A 15,846-nucleotide genomic window follows, 5' to 3' on the forward strand; every position below is an offset into this window, starting at 1 on the left:
ATGATTCCTCTTCTACATGTCCTTTCCATAAAGGCATAATTATAACTTATGAGCATACCGTAGTATCCAAGACTCATGAGCTAGCGCTGTGTGTAATGATCATGACTTCTGAGCTTCTTTGTGATTGCCACCAACATACAGCTAGTATTATTTATTATTATTATTTTGCTTGTTCGCGTTGGCATCAACCTGCATAAAGCAGGTATATAGCTTTCGCTTAAGCTGCCATAAAAAAGAAAGCTCATCCTAAGCGAGAGGGCTAGAGGAAAAGATAACGATAACGAGATACAGAATACAAAGAAATACAATGAGTTAAACATACGTATACAGTTCAAAACAAAACAGAGCAGAGCCGAAGTTACTAATCGGAGTGACGAATGCGTTGGTTCCGATTGATCCATCAATCGACAAAGGGACTAATCCGTTAATATTGCAAAGTAGAAACCGATTGCAGTTGCAGATCTCCAGGCCAGGGCCAGCATATTGCCGATTCTGGATAGGTCTCTGCAGCATTTGATGTGGTAATTATTATCATAATTAGTGATAAAATTGTTAGAGTATCTAGTATCTAGAGTATCTAGTGTAATTGTATCCGATATTATTGTTAGAGTATCTAGTAGTTGCTACAGCTAGTACTATTGTTATGACGCGGCTGTACATGTATGGCAGGACTATAATAGAGTCTACATTAGAGCCTTGTACATAGACATGATAGAGGGGTTGCAGAAGGCCTTTCGATATGTGTGTAGTATGGACGTCATACGAGATAAGTCACTCAGTGACTCACGCCGCGGAAGAAACGAGAAATAACAATCATTTAGATCTACAATGTCATGTACTTCGAAGTACTATGTACGCACTTACATGATTTTACACTTGATTTCTGGCAATACATATATACGTGAATACTGTACGTGTTGACCTGCCCACTTGAAAGGCCTACATAACCGACTAACTAATGTTACTTTGCATCTGTCGCCAGTTGAGAGGAACCTTCCCTTTCGGCCTACTCGATCTGGTCCACTCGAAGTATCTATAACTTATACGCCTTGTTCAGCTAGTGCTTATGTAACAATAGCCATGGTAGTCAACTTTAGTGTTCATTCCACGTCGTGTGATACCGAAAGTGACGATCTTTTCGGCGTAAATACTAAATAGCCATTGTAAGTATGCAGAAAGGTTATTATACCTTGCCAGCCGCCTATTATTAAATCATGTATGAATCCACAAAGGTGCAGGCATTACATACCCGCAGTATAATTACAGCAGGAAGATATTGAGAATACCAGAAGGCCTCCACAGCACGTGAAGGGCCTTGTATATTTCACACTCACAACTGGAGCAAACTGCATTGAACCTAGTGCTAGTACTATTGGTACTACTTCGAAGATTGGTAGCGTCGAGTTTCATCCCTTGTATCTTTGGTTTTTCTTCCTTCTTTCCATGTCGTATTGTTTGAATAAACCCGTTTTGAGTAGATTGGTAGCGCTAGTTTTGTGGATGAATACCGTGTGTTGTCGTGTGTCTAGATACAGTATCGGGTTTGAATAGGATCTCCAGGTTTCTGGTTGTGTTGTTCAACTTCATCCCGAATGTCCCCTCTTCTGCCCAATACTTATTTTGAGGGCTCATATTTGGGTTACAAATGTCGTTGTTTCCTTGCTTTGGATTTCTTTTCTACTTTGCTTTGCTGTGCACCTTTTGCCATTCCACGTTCGTGTTCTTTCCAATAACGGGGTTTCAAATAGATTGGTAGCTAAGTGGTGGTAGTGGTAATGGTGGTGGTGGTAATGGTGGTGGTGGTTGGCCTTGGCGATTTTGTGCGACCGAACGATATACATCGCTGTCAAGAAGTCGTCGCCTGGCCTCTATGAGTGGCTGCATTACGTACTTAGCTACTGATCCGTCTCGCGTAGTGCGTTTTAAAATTGCTGAAGATTGTCAGTGAGTGGTAGTATAGAATAAGAGACTCAGTATTTTAATTTACGTTGAGCGGAGTAAGGGGGAACAGACGTCGCGGAACACGAAACACCAACACTAGACGTCTTGTGTGATATTTTCCGTTGTGGTGCTGGTGACCTGTTCGTGATGTTGTCTGCAAGTGCTTTGAGCTTTGACTGGTATTAGACAGTGTAGTGTTTTTTTGATTGGCAATTATCTGACTTAAAGACCGTTGGTAACAGTTCATTTCATTTGCACTTTCTAGTAGCAATCATCACACGAGATATGTGATATCCGTAAACTCGAATCCAACATATACCATCTACTATCCACCATCAGCCATCCACCATAATTGTACGCACTTACAGTAATGAGATCCATTCGCCAAGAACCCTCACACGCGATATTTGTAATTCTCCGCAACATAACGTCAAAACAATACTTCTGATAAACGCCTCCTGGCCTGGCACACAGCACAACACTATCATCACATTATACTAGTAGTGTATCTTGGAAGATCAAGAGGTTCCAATCCACGAGCAGTACTAACAACAACCAGGGCCACTACGGTATTGCTCAGTTTTCTGAGTCAGTAAAGCACAGCAGCAGCTTTCCGAGCCTCCGTTCCTGCGATACTAGTACGCACAGTCACAAACTCGGTTCTCTACCAGCCGTCCCAGACCCAACAGTACGGTTGATGCACAGAACTACTCCACGCTGGTGGAACCCCCTTCTCAAGATGATGATCCGCCTATGGTATACTTCTACTGTAGTAACAACACTCAACAGGTATTTATTCGCACTACGTCCACCACTGGTGTTGTATATCGTGCTATCACACAAAATCGCAAAGGCCAACCACCACCACCACCACCACCGGCCATCATCAGGGCGTTGTGTTGGTACTCGTCACACAGTTGAGTCAGGTCCAGCAAGCTGAACTCACGTGTATAGCAGAGTATCCCCCGTCTCACCACCACGACAACAGTAGTCACCCCACTGGCCTAAGATAAAAATAATTGATATCAAAAGACATTGCTTGGAAGTACGTGTACCGGTATATTGGACGATTGACGGCATGTCACAGGCGGAGGACACACTGTGTCGAGATTGTGCTGAGACCAGTCCTCCTGAAAACTGCCTTGCTGTCAATGGTCCCACGGGGGGGGGGGGGACTGGACTGAGAGATGATGCCCACGCAGAGGCATGTTTGAGCCTCAACGAGCATAAGACGAACGATGCATGTACGAGTTAGTATGTTCTAGTATGAATGGCAGTGTGGGGTGGAATGGAGCTTACGCTGTAGGATAGTTCGATGTTTTCAGTTGAAATACATGCTTTCATAGTGCCATGAACGCCCGTCACCGTCTATTGTTGATCTCTAATGTCCTTCGGTGAATTATCGCGGTCATTGGCCCTTTTGATTCCGATTGGAAGCACCCTATTCTGCCATGTATTGTTGACCCGCCTCTGAGTCTACACGTGCAGCATTTCGATGGAGTCTAGCTCTCCTGTGGGGCGATTTTTCGTTTCAGAACCACATTAAAATGCAACATTCCCTGGCCTGGGTTCCCTGTACCGCTCTCCAATCCGATGGAAGACATGATCTGCAAGGTCGCAAACACGATGTGCTGAGGTTTGAGGTCGGGCGGCACCAAACTGGCATGGGCCATCCTTGAATTACTTGGTCATTCTCGAAGTACATACATTCAGTAGACACCGTGGTCAGCTCTAATCTGGACAAGACCCATGAAGATGATGAAGAAGCTGTACAAGTACTAAGAGATAATATGCAGACAGGATCCGCTAGTAGCTTGCCACCCCAGATGAGATGAGGAGAGGAAGGGGACGTGTTGGCGATATAAACACGTCCTTCAGCCCCTCAGCTGACAACAGCAACTACAACAGCAGCAATTCTCAATTGCACAAGTAAAGGACAGCAAAAATGTAGCCGGGATGTAACACTGTTCCGGCGTGGTGAAGGCCTACCCATTGCCGCGTCAGGACATCACCAACCTCGTCTACAGAGAGCACCTTCTCACGACAGTGTCATGGTGGGGACAGTAACTTACTGTTGTCAGCTGATGGGCTGAGAGAAGGACGCCATGGGTAGAAGTTGGAGAAAATGAAGAACAGAGCATAAAAAGAACAGCGACGAAGCTCAGACCAAGCTAAAGACTAGACTAAGTGATATCACTAACGAGGATTAAGGAGGGGCTGACATCCAAGAACGCGCGAGGAATACACGACTAACAGTACGAAACAAAAACAAGAAGACTCAAACAACTCCCTAGCATAATGAAGGTCAGAACCAGGGCCAACACCCATACGGCTCAAATGGTCGCAAGACCGGGGCTCTGCCAACTGTGGACGGTTGTAGTCAGGGGCACTGTTCCCGAACACAGTGCGTCCTCCGCCTTGTATTGTTGGAACATGCTGCCAACGAATACCATACTAGTACTAGTAGTAGCACACGGTTGCAAAATCTGTCAATCAGGCTCAAACTGCGCGATCCAAGAAGGCCTTCAGGCACACAACCCAATACTAATTACATGTATCGGTATACTTTTTTAAGAAGTAGGTCCGCATAGTGTCAGTCTAGATTCTCCTGCTTCACTCATTCCAATCCATGGGCACGGGACAGGTTTTGTTTGCCTGTCAATCGTGCTCACGTGCCATTGTGGATTGCTACAGCATGCAGTACAGGAGTGTGTCTCCGCGCCGACAAAGACTTTTTTTAAGGGGGCAGCCTACCCATAAATTTCATATGGCATTCAATTGACCGTAACTTTGGTGTTTCTCAGTGGATTTGAGTGAAATTTTGACCACACACTCCTGCCACTATGCTGGCCCTCAGGACATGATTTACAAGTTCTTGCGCCTCACTGACAGGCTTTCCAGGCCGGAAAAACTCAAATTTCCGGCATAGTGCCACGGCGTGCGAGCCACCCAGGAGCCAAACAAATGCATTTACATTTTTTTCACATTTTCGTGCCCATTCTGTCCGTGCGCGGGACCCAAACCTAAAACAAGTCCAGAAGCAGCCATGGGTGGTGGGGTAGGGCCCCTCAACGTGGCCCTGGAATCTGTCACAACGGAACGAGTGGGCGTTCTCTCGCGGACTCCCACAGACCCAAGTCAATTTTTGAATTTTTTAGGTTTAGGGTGTGCTACGAGGTCGTACCTTTGATACAACATCCAGTGCTGGGACCTCCACAGCAAGCCATTTCCACAGCGCTGCACACCAAATCCAGGATGCCCTCAGAAACCGGCAAAGACTGCCACTCACGTTTCACTACTGCCTAGTACTGAATCCTACCTGACTTCTTGACACGACTCAAACTTGCCAAAGTCACTAAATCAACGTCAACTACAATGGGGCTGTTAAGTGTGACGTCACGGCCCCTTCGATACGCATAGCAACGGAGAGCACTGGGGACAAACAAAAGTCGCGTCCTCTGGATGGAACCAGATGTCAAGGGCAACAGCATCTAAATGACTGGAGAGACAGCAGTTTTTCTTTGCTTTTTCGTCAAGCGATTGTTGTCGCTCTTTACTCCTTGTTCTTTCCTCTACAAATCTCCTGTAGTCGTCGAGGGCCTTCATAATGGCTGTGAAATTGGCTGCCCACTGTAAAACTCCGTGTTTGAGAGTGCTTTGAAGATTCTTCGCCTCCTGATGGATCAAAGTACGAGCGCTCCCTGTGGATTCGATTATATGTAGGTGAGTTGTTCAAGAAATCAGTGTCTTCTTTCTGTCTCTGCCCTCACGCTGGCACAATATCAGCCTCTATATCCATGACAGCCCGCACCTCTCGTAGACTGCATGACTTAGCTGTATTCTCGCCCTCCGTGGTGATTGAAGACCCATGGAAGAAGTTGTTCAGAATGATGTCCTGAGAATATAAAATAAAATAATTCCAGGGAATTGTTACAGGGTGTATTTTGGAAGGATGGAGAGAGAGAGAGAGAGAGAGAGCACTGTTTGAAGTGTTTGTCTCACTGTAATTACTCCAGATTATTGAATGGTGTATGATTTACTCGATATTTTCCGCAATGGTTTTTCCTGATTTGCGGGATCTCTTCTTTTGCTGTTTGCGTGTTTACAGGAAGTGACTGTCTGGTGTATCTGCACCAGATCCTGGGGAAATGAAGTCACATGCAGAGGCAGGGTCGTCCAGTGATGCAACACTGCCGTTCTATGTGCAACGTCACCGCTAATTCCCCCGGCGAAAACACAAACACGTGAAGAGACTACAGTATTGACCGTTCTGGTAATGAATCGTGATTGCTCGGACAGTCGATAATCGAAACACAGAGCACCAGCATGATGTTTTCATATTGGGAACCACACACCAGCTCAATTCTCAAGCCCAAAAATTGATTAACACAAAACACAGAGCGACGCAACAAGAGATCATCCGGCAACCAAACCAACCTGGGTCTGATGCACTGAATAGTCCTGAAATACGCAGGCCACACAAAGCAGTGCAAGCACAGACTGTTACAAGGTACATGCATTGCAGAACAAAGTGTAACCAAAGATACACAGGGTTATAGCTGCACACTCGTGCATGTGCTCGCTCAGCCCAAGAACACGCAGGATGATAGAAATAATCCGGGGGAAACATGCTAATGTCATGACCGGGGAGTGGGCCAGACATACTCTCAGGATTCTACAATTCCAGGTTCTTTACGGAAATATACCAGGAGTCCAGATACCCATTCCTCACCCTCACCACACAAGAAGACCAAAGCTTCACTCTAGGACCAAGCTCAAACAACAGAAGCAACAAGAACAACAACAACCAGCGATCGATGCAAAGCATCGAGCTATATACTACAAGACCTAGTAGCGTGCACGGCGCGGAGCGAGCGAGTAGCCAGCAAAGCAAGAATAGTGATAGGTTTCACAACACTATTGATCGACAAGACACATCGCCGCCATGGCAAACACTTCATAAAGACACATGTATAAGCAGACGGAATACAATACAGATAATGACATTGTAGCAACACACGGACACGACACTAGCACCGAAGTAAGCATCAAGACGTAAATAGTGCAGCTCTGAAAATGTAAAAACTACATTGACATGTACATTGGTGTGCCGAGTAGTATCATCCTTGATCACCCATCCAGCCAAGACGTTATCAGGTCCCAGACGCCGAGATCCCACGCCGAATGTGAAGTGCATCTAGCCTTGAACCTGTTGCACAAGGCACACACATATGACAAAAAATGACATCCACTCCGATTATTTCCAGAGGCCAATCATAACAGAACACAGAAATGAAACCACGGGCTCAACAAAGTAAACGCAAAGGAAATTAGTTAAAATAATCCATGAAGTGCTATTTTAATTCCAGCGCTGACTGCAGTGTGGCGTCATGGCCCGATACCCGCTGAGCATAGACACAAACTCCATTTGACAGGGGCACGACATACTATTTTGGAATAAAGTCACAGGGTCGTAGCACCCGCCACGACTGGTACGACCATGGCCGCACCACTTTTCGAAAAGTGTGGTCCGTCTGGAACGTGCAAAACCGTAATAAAAAATCAGGATCCATCGATATTTGCATATGCGCATCAGACCTTTTTCTAGACTCGTACTCGTAGATCTGTTATGCATCTGCAGTCGTACTGAGTACTGTACTCGACTCGACTGCACACTGCGCCAGAAGTGTGCCAGAAGTTCCCAGAACGCAGGATTTTGTGTCTTTTACAAAATTTTCCCGGGGGGGGGGCCGGACCCCCTCCAACACGGCTTTCCGCCGCACCGACCTTCGGTCGTACCACTTCCAAAACCCCTCCTACGCCCGAGTCATAAAGTACAGCACTCCAATGACATGACGGACACCTCGTGCAAATGCGTGGTCTGTTCATCCGGCCAACTCGGCCACGCATGAGAGTGTGTGCATGTACGCGCGCACGCAAGCGCGCACGTGCACACAGTGCCACACACACCATGTATTTGGTGCGTATGGCGTACCTGTTGCGGAGATAATGAAGATGGAATCATTATCATGATGTTACATGTACATGTACAGTGTATGTTTGAGTGTAAAGTAAATTTTATTTTATTCCCGTAGCTATGCAGAAGACGTTACTTCAGTAACGTCTGGCGCTAGCCAGGGTCCACACAGCTTTAATTTGGTGTTTGTTTGTTTGTTTGTTTGTTTGTTTGTTTGTTTGTTTGTGTCACGCCTGGCGCTATCCTGTATCTGTCCCGTACCGTACCGTACCAACAAAGACAGCTGGCCACAATATTTTTGTTTGTTTGTGCCATCGGCATGCCTGGCGCTATCCCGTACCTGTCCCGTACCATCAAGTGTACGGTACCATCAAGAGAATGAGTATATATGCGAAGTGTATCGGGGAATGCATTCAGTGCAGTACCATTTTGTGTGGATTTGTGTGCGAGGCCGAGATCCCACTAGCAGGCTGGCTGGGTCGCCTGTCGAACAGCCCGGGAATCGCATGTAGGCCGATAACATAATAATTATAACGTGTATACAGTCATGTAGATGTATAGCAGGGAGTCATATTATGTAAACGACTCCCTGCTGTATGGGGAGATTTTCTGGAAAGAAATACGAAGTAGGGAGACGAGTAAATGCAATTAGAATGGATGTTAGTTGCCGTCAGTATAATAAGAAGAAGAAGACGAACGCCCGTGGTCGGCAGAGTCAGCGCCGGTCCCAGGAAACGGCAGGACAGACATCCCGTCGACTCCAGAACGCCCGTGATCGGCAGAGTCAGCGCCGGTCCCATAGCTATGCAGAAGACGTTACTTCAGTAACTCATTGAAACGTTTTTGCAATACAATGAAGTAGCTAATCAAAGGAAAAAAACGTTTCCATCAGTTCTAACAACATGCACGATGAGCTAGGCAACAAAGCATAGCGCAGGGCCCTGAGCTTCCAAGCTCTCTCGTTACACATTTCTTCGACACAACTTACTCCACATCTTCGCATTTCTCATAATCCATCCATCTACACTCCGTCTCAGTTGAGGAAAATTCTCCCAGGTATACACTAGTCACCACAGCCATGTGATGACATTGGGATGGGCCCCAAGCACGACTGCACTCTCCAGTTACAATATAATTTATTTGTCCAGATTATCTGTGAAGACAAAATGCAATGCATAGCGGCAATCGATGGATGAAGAGAGAGTTTGTAAATACACATATCTTTCCACTTGTTCAGGAGCTTACCTTTTGGAGTTCACATCGTTTACACGATCTCTTATGCTGTCTTGCACCTTGGCTTTGTTGACCATGGATACGCCATCCCAGAAGACATTCTACAGGAGCTACTAATGCAGAGCGTTTTTCACGCTCGATCTCGGCGATCTACCTCGTCACGCCAATAAAATCCTCCGTGACACTGGCTACAGTCACAAGAGACGTCTCAGTAAGGTAATGAGCACGACAACGCCGTCGAGATCAAGGACAAAGAGAAAACAAAACACTCACTGAAAACAGCAAAGAAGAAACGAAGAAATGTACACGATTCCTATATGTTGCCACTGACAACTGGTTCGGTGGAGACGACGCTACTTTTGTTTGTCCCCAGTGGGATCGTTGCTATGCGTATCGAAGGAACTGTGACGTCATCACTTAACAGCCCCATAATCAAGCCACATATCTGCAACGTCACGAGGGTGCTGGCAAAAGTCCTGCTGCACGGCGGCGGGCTTCGCCCGCCGCCGTGCAGCCCAATACGTGGCTCAAAAACCTGATTTTTTGGACTTGGAGCAAAATTCTGCACACTTTCACGTGTTTCCATGATACGACACAAGTTGCGCACGGTCTGCTCACATTCAAATACAGTGCTGCCAACAAATGACAGCGTGCAACAAAAAAATCTTTCCTTGCAAGGGCACATTTTCGGCCATAACTCTTGAACGGCCGGTAAGATCGGGACACAATTTTCAGAGAATTTGCAGCTATTCATGCTCTTTCAACTGACGTAGCACTCAATATGAATTTACAAATTCGATTTTTCAGCGAATTTTTGGGTAGTCTGCCACCCTTAAGTGTTCTACACCTCTACCCCCTTTAAAACATTTCCAACACTTTGTCGGTACAATGTACATGTACATGTACATGCATGAGCACATGTGCAGTTACCTTGCGAATACCCGCTCTCGATCGGCCATGAGAAAAGTGGTGATATTCGGGAGGTATAAAGTGTGCAGCTAAGTGGTGTTATTCGCGAGGTTTACCGGGTGTTAGCGGCCGTCGTGACGGAAACGATAATTCACTTTTTTTCTTTTTTTTTATTCGCGAGGTATAAAGTGTGCAGTTAAAATTTAAAAATAGTTGCTTGGTCTGAATGTAGTGTTGTTATTCGCGAGTTATTGCTCTCGGTGTACATTATGTATTCACTGGTTTGAGGGAAAGATGAAATCGGGAAAAGTCGCAAGACAAAATTGACTGTCACCGCCAGGACTCCAACCAGGGACCTTCGCTTGAGGCGAGCCATAGCTATTATCCGAGGTTGTTATAGGCGAGCTTCTGTTACTGTACATCACTACTAGTACTAGTTCATGATTGTACTCTCTTACGGTATGCAATGGTTTCGGTAGTGGATGAATATGTACATGTACATTGTTTGTAAGGTTTTCACTCGTCAAAAACAGGGTGAACCCATCCATCTACCTATCCTCTACCCCCTTAATTCCAAGTGCAAATGACATGACGATTGTGTACTTGTATACTTCTCGCACTTCATTATGGAGCCATTAGGATATATACATACATAATACATAATACTCGGCTTTCGCCTTGTTGAGCACTCTCAGTAGGCTGCTCTAGTGCTGCTGCATCGCGCAATGCCCGCTACATTTTGTAGTTTGAGCACTCTGGCGCTAGAGCGACGAGCTACCTTAATGTCTGTGGTGCCTCCTTTGCACCATGGCCGGTAGCTCGGCCTATTTAGCTCGTAGCTGTACTGACGAGGCCTTTATGGCCGAAACAGCTTGCTGTCTACAGCATTGGGTATCACCTCGGCTTTCGCCTTGTTGAGCACTCTCAGTAGGCTGCTCTAGTGCTGCTGCATCGCGCAATGCCCGCTACATTTTGTAGTTTGAGCACTCTGGCGCTAGAGCGACGAGCTACCTTAATGTCTGTGGTGCCTCCTTTGCACCATGGCTGGTAGCTCGGCCTATTTAGCTCGTAGCTGTACTGATGAGGCCTTTATGGCCGAAACAGCTTGCTGTCTACAGCATTGGGTACATACATATTATGTATTACTAGGGTAGAGAGACTGTCAGACGACCCTCACCCGCATGTCGACGCTAGATCTACTACGTAATGGAGACACGGGAACTCCTATACTATTATTAGAATTTGTCGGAAGGAATTTTCTTTAGACTCTAGAGCTCTTACGGGTATCCGTACCCAGAAAACGAAGGCTCTTACTTGTCTTATTGGCTCGATTATAGCCCATGATCATGTGGCATGTCTGAATCTGTGGAGGACCCACCTTGCCGTCACCATGGTCACGTCGATGATGCATAGTCTCAGCTGTACAAATCTAGTGTAGATCTACTCGCGCCCTCACCATGCTCACGGCCTCACTCAGCAGTCAGCACACAACACAGTACCTCATTGTTACCATGTGAGCGAGGCTGCGACTCCGAACTACAAGAATGCCGCCATGCGAGTCTGAATTACAATTAGCCGTCAGCCTCAACACTGTTGGTCTACATGTGTAGACCCATTCCCAAGAGTACATAAGACTGACGTCCAGGAAAGGCGAAACAGTTCTCTCCGCAGATTGAATATGGCTGCTGTTATGTACTCTTGATAGAGCTTGGAAACAGCGCAGAGTATTGTCCTAGACGTCGCCATGCCGTTGTGGACGGACCTACGATAGCAAACGTAACCAGTAGCCTCAAAGAGAGATATTCTGAGATCCATTATGAGACCATGCCTCTTCCTTTACAAAAACATGTCAAAAGTTCCTGGAAGGCTCAGCAGAGGACGTTTGGCTTCGTTGTAACTCCCAGTCTCGTGCCAGGTCGCAAGCCAGCCATCAGACAACTGAACAGAAAGCTCTTACTTTTTTGAATGAAATACAAATATCTACCTCAGTTAGGAGCGTCGAACTTTAGGGATTAGCTGCCGCAGGAGGTCCTCTTGAGGACGTTGTCACAGACTTGCATGATGTCTTGATCACTTGTCTACTGATCATCGCGTCCATGCTATAAAAACAAAGTTGGTAACCGATAAAAGCAGCCAGAGGAAGCCTTCCTCATACTATGTTTTCCAAGTTTTCTCCCTAACATTTTCTCAGTTGTCTTTACATTGTTTTTGCTTGTTGCTAGTACTTGTCTGTTTCCACTTGATCTCCGCTGGGAAAGGGTACTACGTACACAGTCCATTCATAAAAAGATGGGTCCTGGCTCTGGCGAGCTCCCGTATTTGGCGATTTTTCGTGATTTCATCGTACACAGTGCAGTGCTGCGAACTTTGAAATTTGAAAAAGGGTCCAAAAAGGGTGCCTGAACTGGGGTTCGAACCGCAGAATGCACTGTTGCAGGCGGGGTCAAACGGCCTGGATTTTGATGGTTTTTCCCAATTCAGTGCTTTTGGAGCAAAACCTGGCCGAAATCCTATTCTTGCTATGGCTTGCTTTTTGGACAAAAAAACTTCAGAAACATAATTGGAAGAGGATTCCATATGGGATTGCAGAAAAAAATTCTAAAAAAACTCAACGTTTGACCCATTTATGGCCAAAAGCTAGAAGTTCATTTTTTTCTGAATGGACTGTAGTAGTAGTACAGGAGAGTTGAGTATTGTAGCACAGTAAGGATTTTGTACTCACAGCTATTCGCCGTTTATCCAGCGAAGTCGGCCACGTCTTGAGAAGCCGGCCCCTTTAGTCCATCAGCCAGTGGTGCCAAAGTGAGTCCCCTGTTGCACTTACAAATCGAACACCTGGAACTGACATCAATCGACAGCAAAAGCATCACTGAATCCGACCTGCCTACTTTCCCTGGCGAAACTCTTGCACTCCTTTTGCAGTGCGCTTTGGAAGTTCGACAAATTTCTTCTTCTTCATCAGCCATTACGAGGTTTTCCATCCGTTTTATCATGACATCCAATGCGTCTTCAGTGAAAAACGTGGAGTTTTGTCAACGTTTGGTGTGGTTTTCCGTGGCGATCGACCTAAAATCGCGAAATAAATCGCCGTCGATTTGAGCAGAGGTGAGTTGGCTTGGAGCACGAACAGATTCAAAAAATATGTGTACATGCGCACCGGGAAGAAGATGAAGATGCTCACCATTTTCAAATACTAACTGATTCAAAAAACTACATGACTATTGTACTCGTACTGCAATTGTTGTAGTTACTTGTTTGCAACTACAATGGTATCAAGTAGATAATCAAGCGAGGTACAGAGGGATTGATGGCTGATCAAAGCTAGCCCAAGGGACCAGCCCGAGGGCTTTGATCAGTCATCAACTTCTCTGATCAAGCCCGACTGTACCTCGCTTGAATATGCTTCAGACGATCCCCAACAATTTTTTTGATTTTGAATTCAATCGCTTTATTCTTTGGGTGATCTCGAGTGTGGTAGATAGTACTTCGAAGTAGTACAACTGTAACTGTACTACTACCTGGTTGCAACATGTTCAAAGCAGCCTTGCCTTTATTTCAACTGTTTGCTGTCAGCATCCAGAGCCATGGCGTTTGCTAGTTGGTCGTAATGGAGAAGAGAACTGCAGGGCATTCACTCGATGCACATCCATCGCCGCAGATTCCTTACTTTTAGCTCTCCACGTTCCTTATTTTTCCAGGGATCAGGACCTTCCCGGGGTGATTCCATGCAGGGTGGAAGCGTAGATCACTTTTGCCAAACAGTAAAACTACGCTTCAAACCTGCTTGACATGACTCGGGGTGCATACTTCGGAAACCCGAAGGTGGATGATGTTCAATACTAGCTCATTGTAATCTTCCTGAAGGTATGTATTCGGATGCTCAATTAAATAGAACAGTGAAAGAGATGTGTAATGGAACAACACTCTACAAGTAGGCGAACAACAATTTTATTAGTGCAATTAGGAGTATAATCGATGCAGACATGGCCAGACAACAACGAGTTCATGGAATTTTTAAGGATTTTTATGTTATTCAAAATCGATTTTCGTGTTCCGCTCATCAGTGAATAGTATCGGAACTGAGGGTACTGTGTACAACAATAGAACATTTTATAACAGCATAATTAATTAAAAGTGTGAACAACAAAGGAAGTGCTACAGCATTACATAATAGGTGTCAAACATAGTGCTAACGTATATAACTGAGTGCAGCCACAAAGCAAGAGGTGATACAGTGCAACATGACACAACATTTACATCTGATAACCAGCTACGAGAACAACTTTAGCGCGACTACATGCTTCTTTTGTTTACAAAGAACAGGATTATGCACACGAATACATACAGCTTCCAGAACCTTCAACTGCTTAACATAACTTGCACGGCACAAAACAGAAAAGTGAGAATCATCGTACACACCGAGACAATCTGGACGTGATAACAAGTGACAAAATACAGCTGACTTTTTGCTCAGTTATATACGTTAGCACTATGTTTGACACACTACGTTAGCACTATGTTTGACACCTATTATGTAATGCTGTAGCACTTCCTTTGTTGTTCACACTTTTAATTAATTATGCTGTTATAAAATGTTCTATTGTTGTACACAGTACCCTCAGTTCCGATACTATTCACTGATGAGCGGAACACGAAAATCGATTTTGAATAACATAAAAATCCTTAAAAATTCCATGAACTCGTTGTTGTCTGGCCATGTCTGCATCGATTATACTCCTAATTGCACTAATAAAATTGCTTTCTCCACGCCGACTCTTTAAACAATTTTATTGTAATTTGAATCCAGGCACACGTGTAATACGGAAACTGCAATGGTTTACACTGCAAATCTTCTCGATTTGCAAGATTTTTCCCGTAATTCACAAAAGTCTGAAAGTTCATTCCTGAAACGCGCATGGCACTGATTGGAGATTGGGTTTAGGTCACAACAATGGCTGTCGATGAAATGCCAAAAATGGTCACTTTGTCGGCTTCCCCCTGCAGAGCGTGCAAGTCGTTTACTCTTTTTATTTGCGGATTCGGTGTACAGGGTACCTAACCTCTCCATTGAGGCCAAAATCAAGTATTCGATTTCTAAGTGCAACAGGGTGCTTGAATTTGACGACTTCTGAGTTCTTGGCTGATGGACTACTTGTCGTATCCCCTGGTCTTGGCTTGGACGTCAGTATAATAATTATTATACATTTCAGCTTGGGAATGTGAGGGCCATCGCTCTGGACAAGCCTACAGTGGTGGCCAAAAGTTTTGACCCACCCCATGGAATCGTCAGTACAGCTCAGCCTGGCTCCTAAACACGCCGTTTTTGACTTCTTTGAGGCCAAAGCCGATTGAAACTTGGCAAGGACACTAAAATTTGCAAGAATCCGTTGTCAACTGAGATTTGTGATGGATCACCATACATTTGGGTGGGTCAAAACTTATGGCCACGTGACCAAATTTTGCTCTACCGTACCGTACGGTTTCAAAAAAGTTGTCAGGCTGATGCACGTGCCGGGAAAGTTGAAAATCAACACTTGACTTCTCACTTTGAGAGTTTGCGATATCAAACTTGATTATTCTGACGACGGAGATGGTATTTTCAGCCAGGATAGTGAACCGAGGTCAGATTAGCAAGGATGTGAGGGAAATGGTCGTGAAGCTGAGTGTTGACGGTCTCTTTTGGCGTGGTATCGCTCCTCTGTTGGATTTGAGTAATCCTACGATACGTAGAATTGTCAGGAAACAAAAATTGACTACATTTCACCTCGATCAGACCGACCAAGAGA

General features: G+C 45.3%; 2 long non-coding RNA genes across 2 annotated transcripts; one reads left to right on the forward strand and one right to left on the reverse strand.

The window, feature by feature from the left end:
* The first annotated feature begins 5,366 nt into the window (after nt 1-5,366).
* On the forward strand, nt 5,367-6,194 carry LOC135829576 (uncharacterized). Its single transcript, XR_010555860.1, has 2 exons — nt 5,367-5,664; nt 6,050-6,194. It is a non-coding gene; the product is annotated as an uncharacterized LOC135829576 (long non-coding RNA).
* A 504-nt stretch (nt 6,195-6,698) lies between these two features.
* Nucleotides 6,699-9,535, reverse strand: LOC135829574 (uncharacterized). Its single transcript, XR_010555858.1, has 3 exons — nt 9,164-9,535; nt 8,907-9,071; nt 6,699-7,150 (listed from the first exon to the last, which is right to left on the reverse strand). It is a non-coding gene; the product is annotated as an uncharacterized LOC135829574 (long non-coding RNA).
* Between the last annotated feature and the right edge of the window lie 6,311 nt (nt 9,536-15,846).

The sequence above is a fragment of the Sycon ciliatum genome, chromosome 13, assembly GCF_964019385.1.
Source record: "Sycon ciliatum chromosome 13, ocSycCili1.1, whole genome shotgun sequence".
NCBI lineage: Eukaryota > Metazoa > Porifera > Calcarea > Leucosolenida > Sycettidae > Sycon > Sycon ciliatum.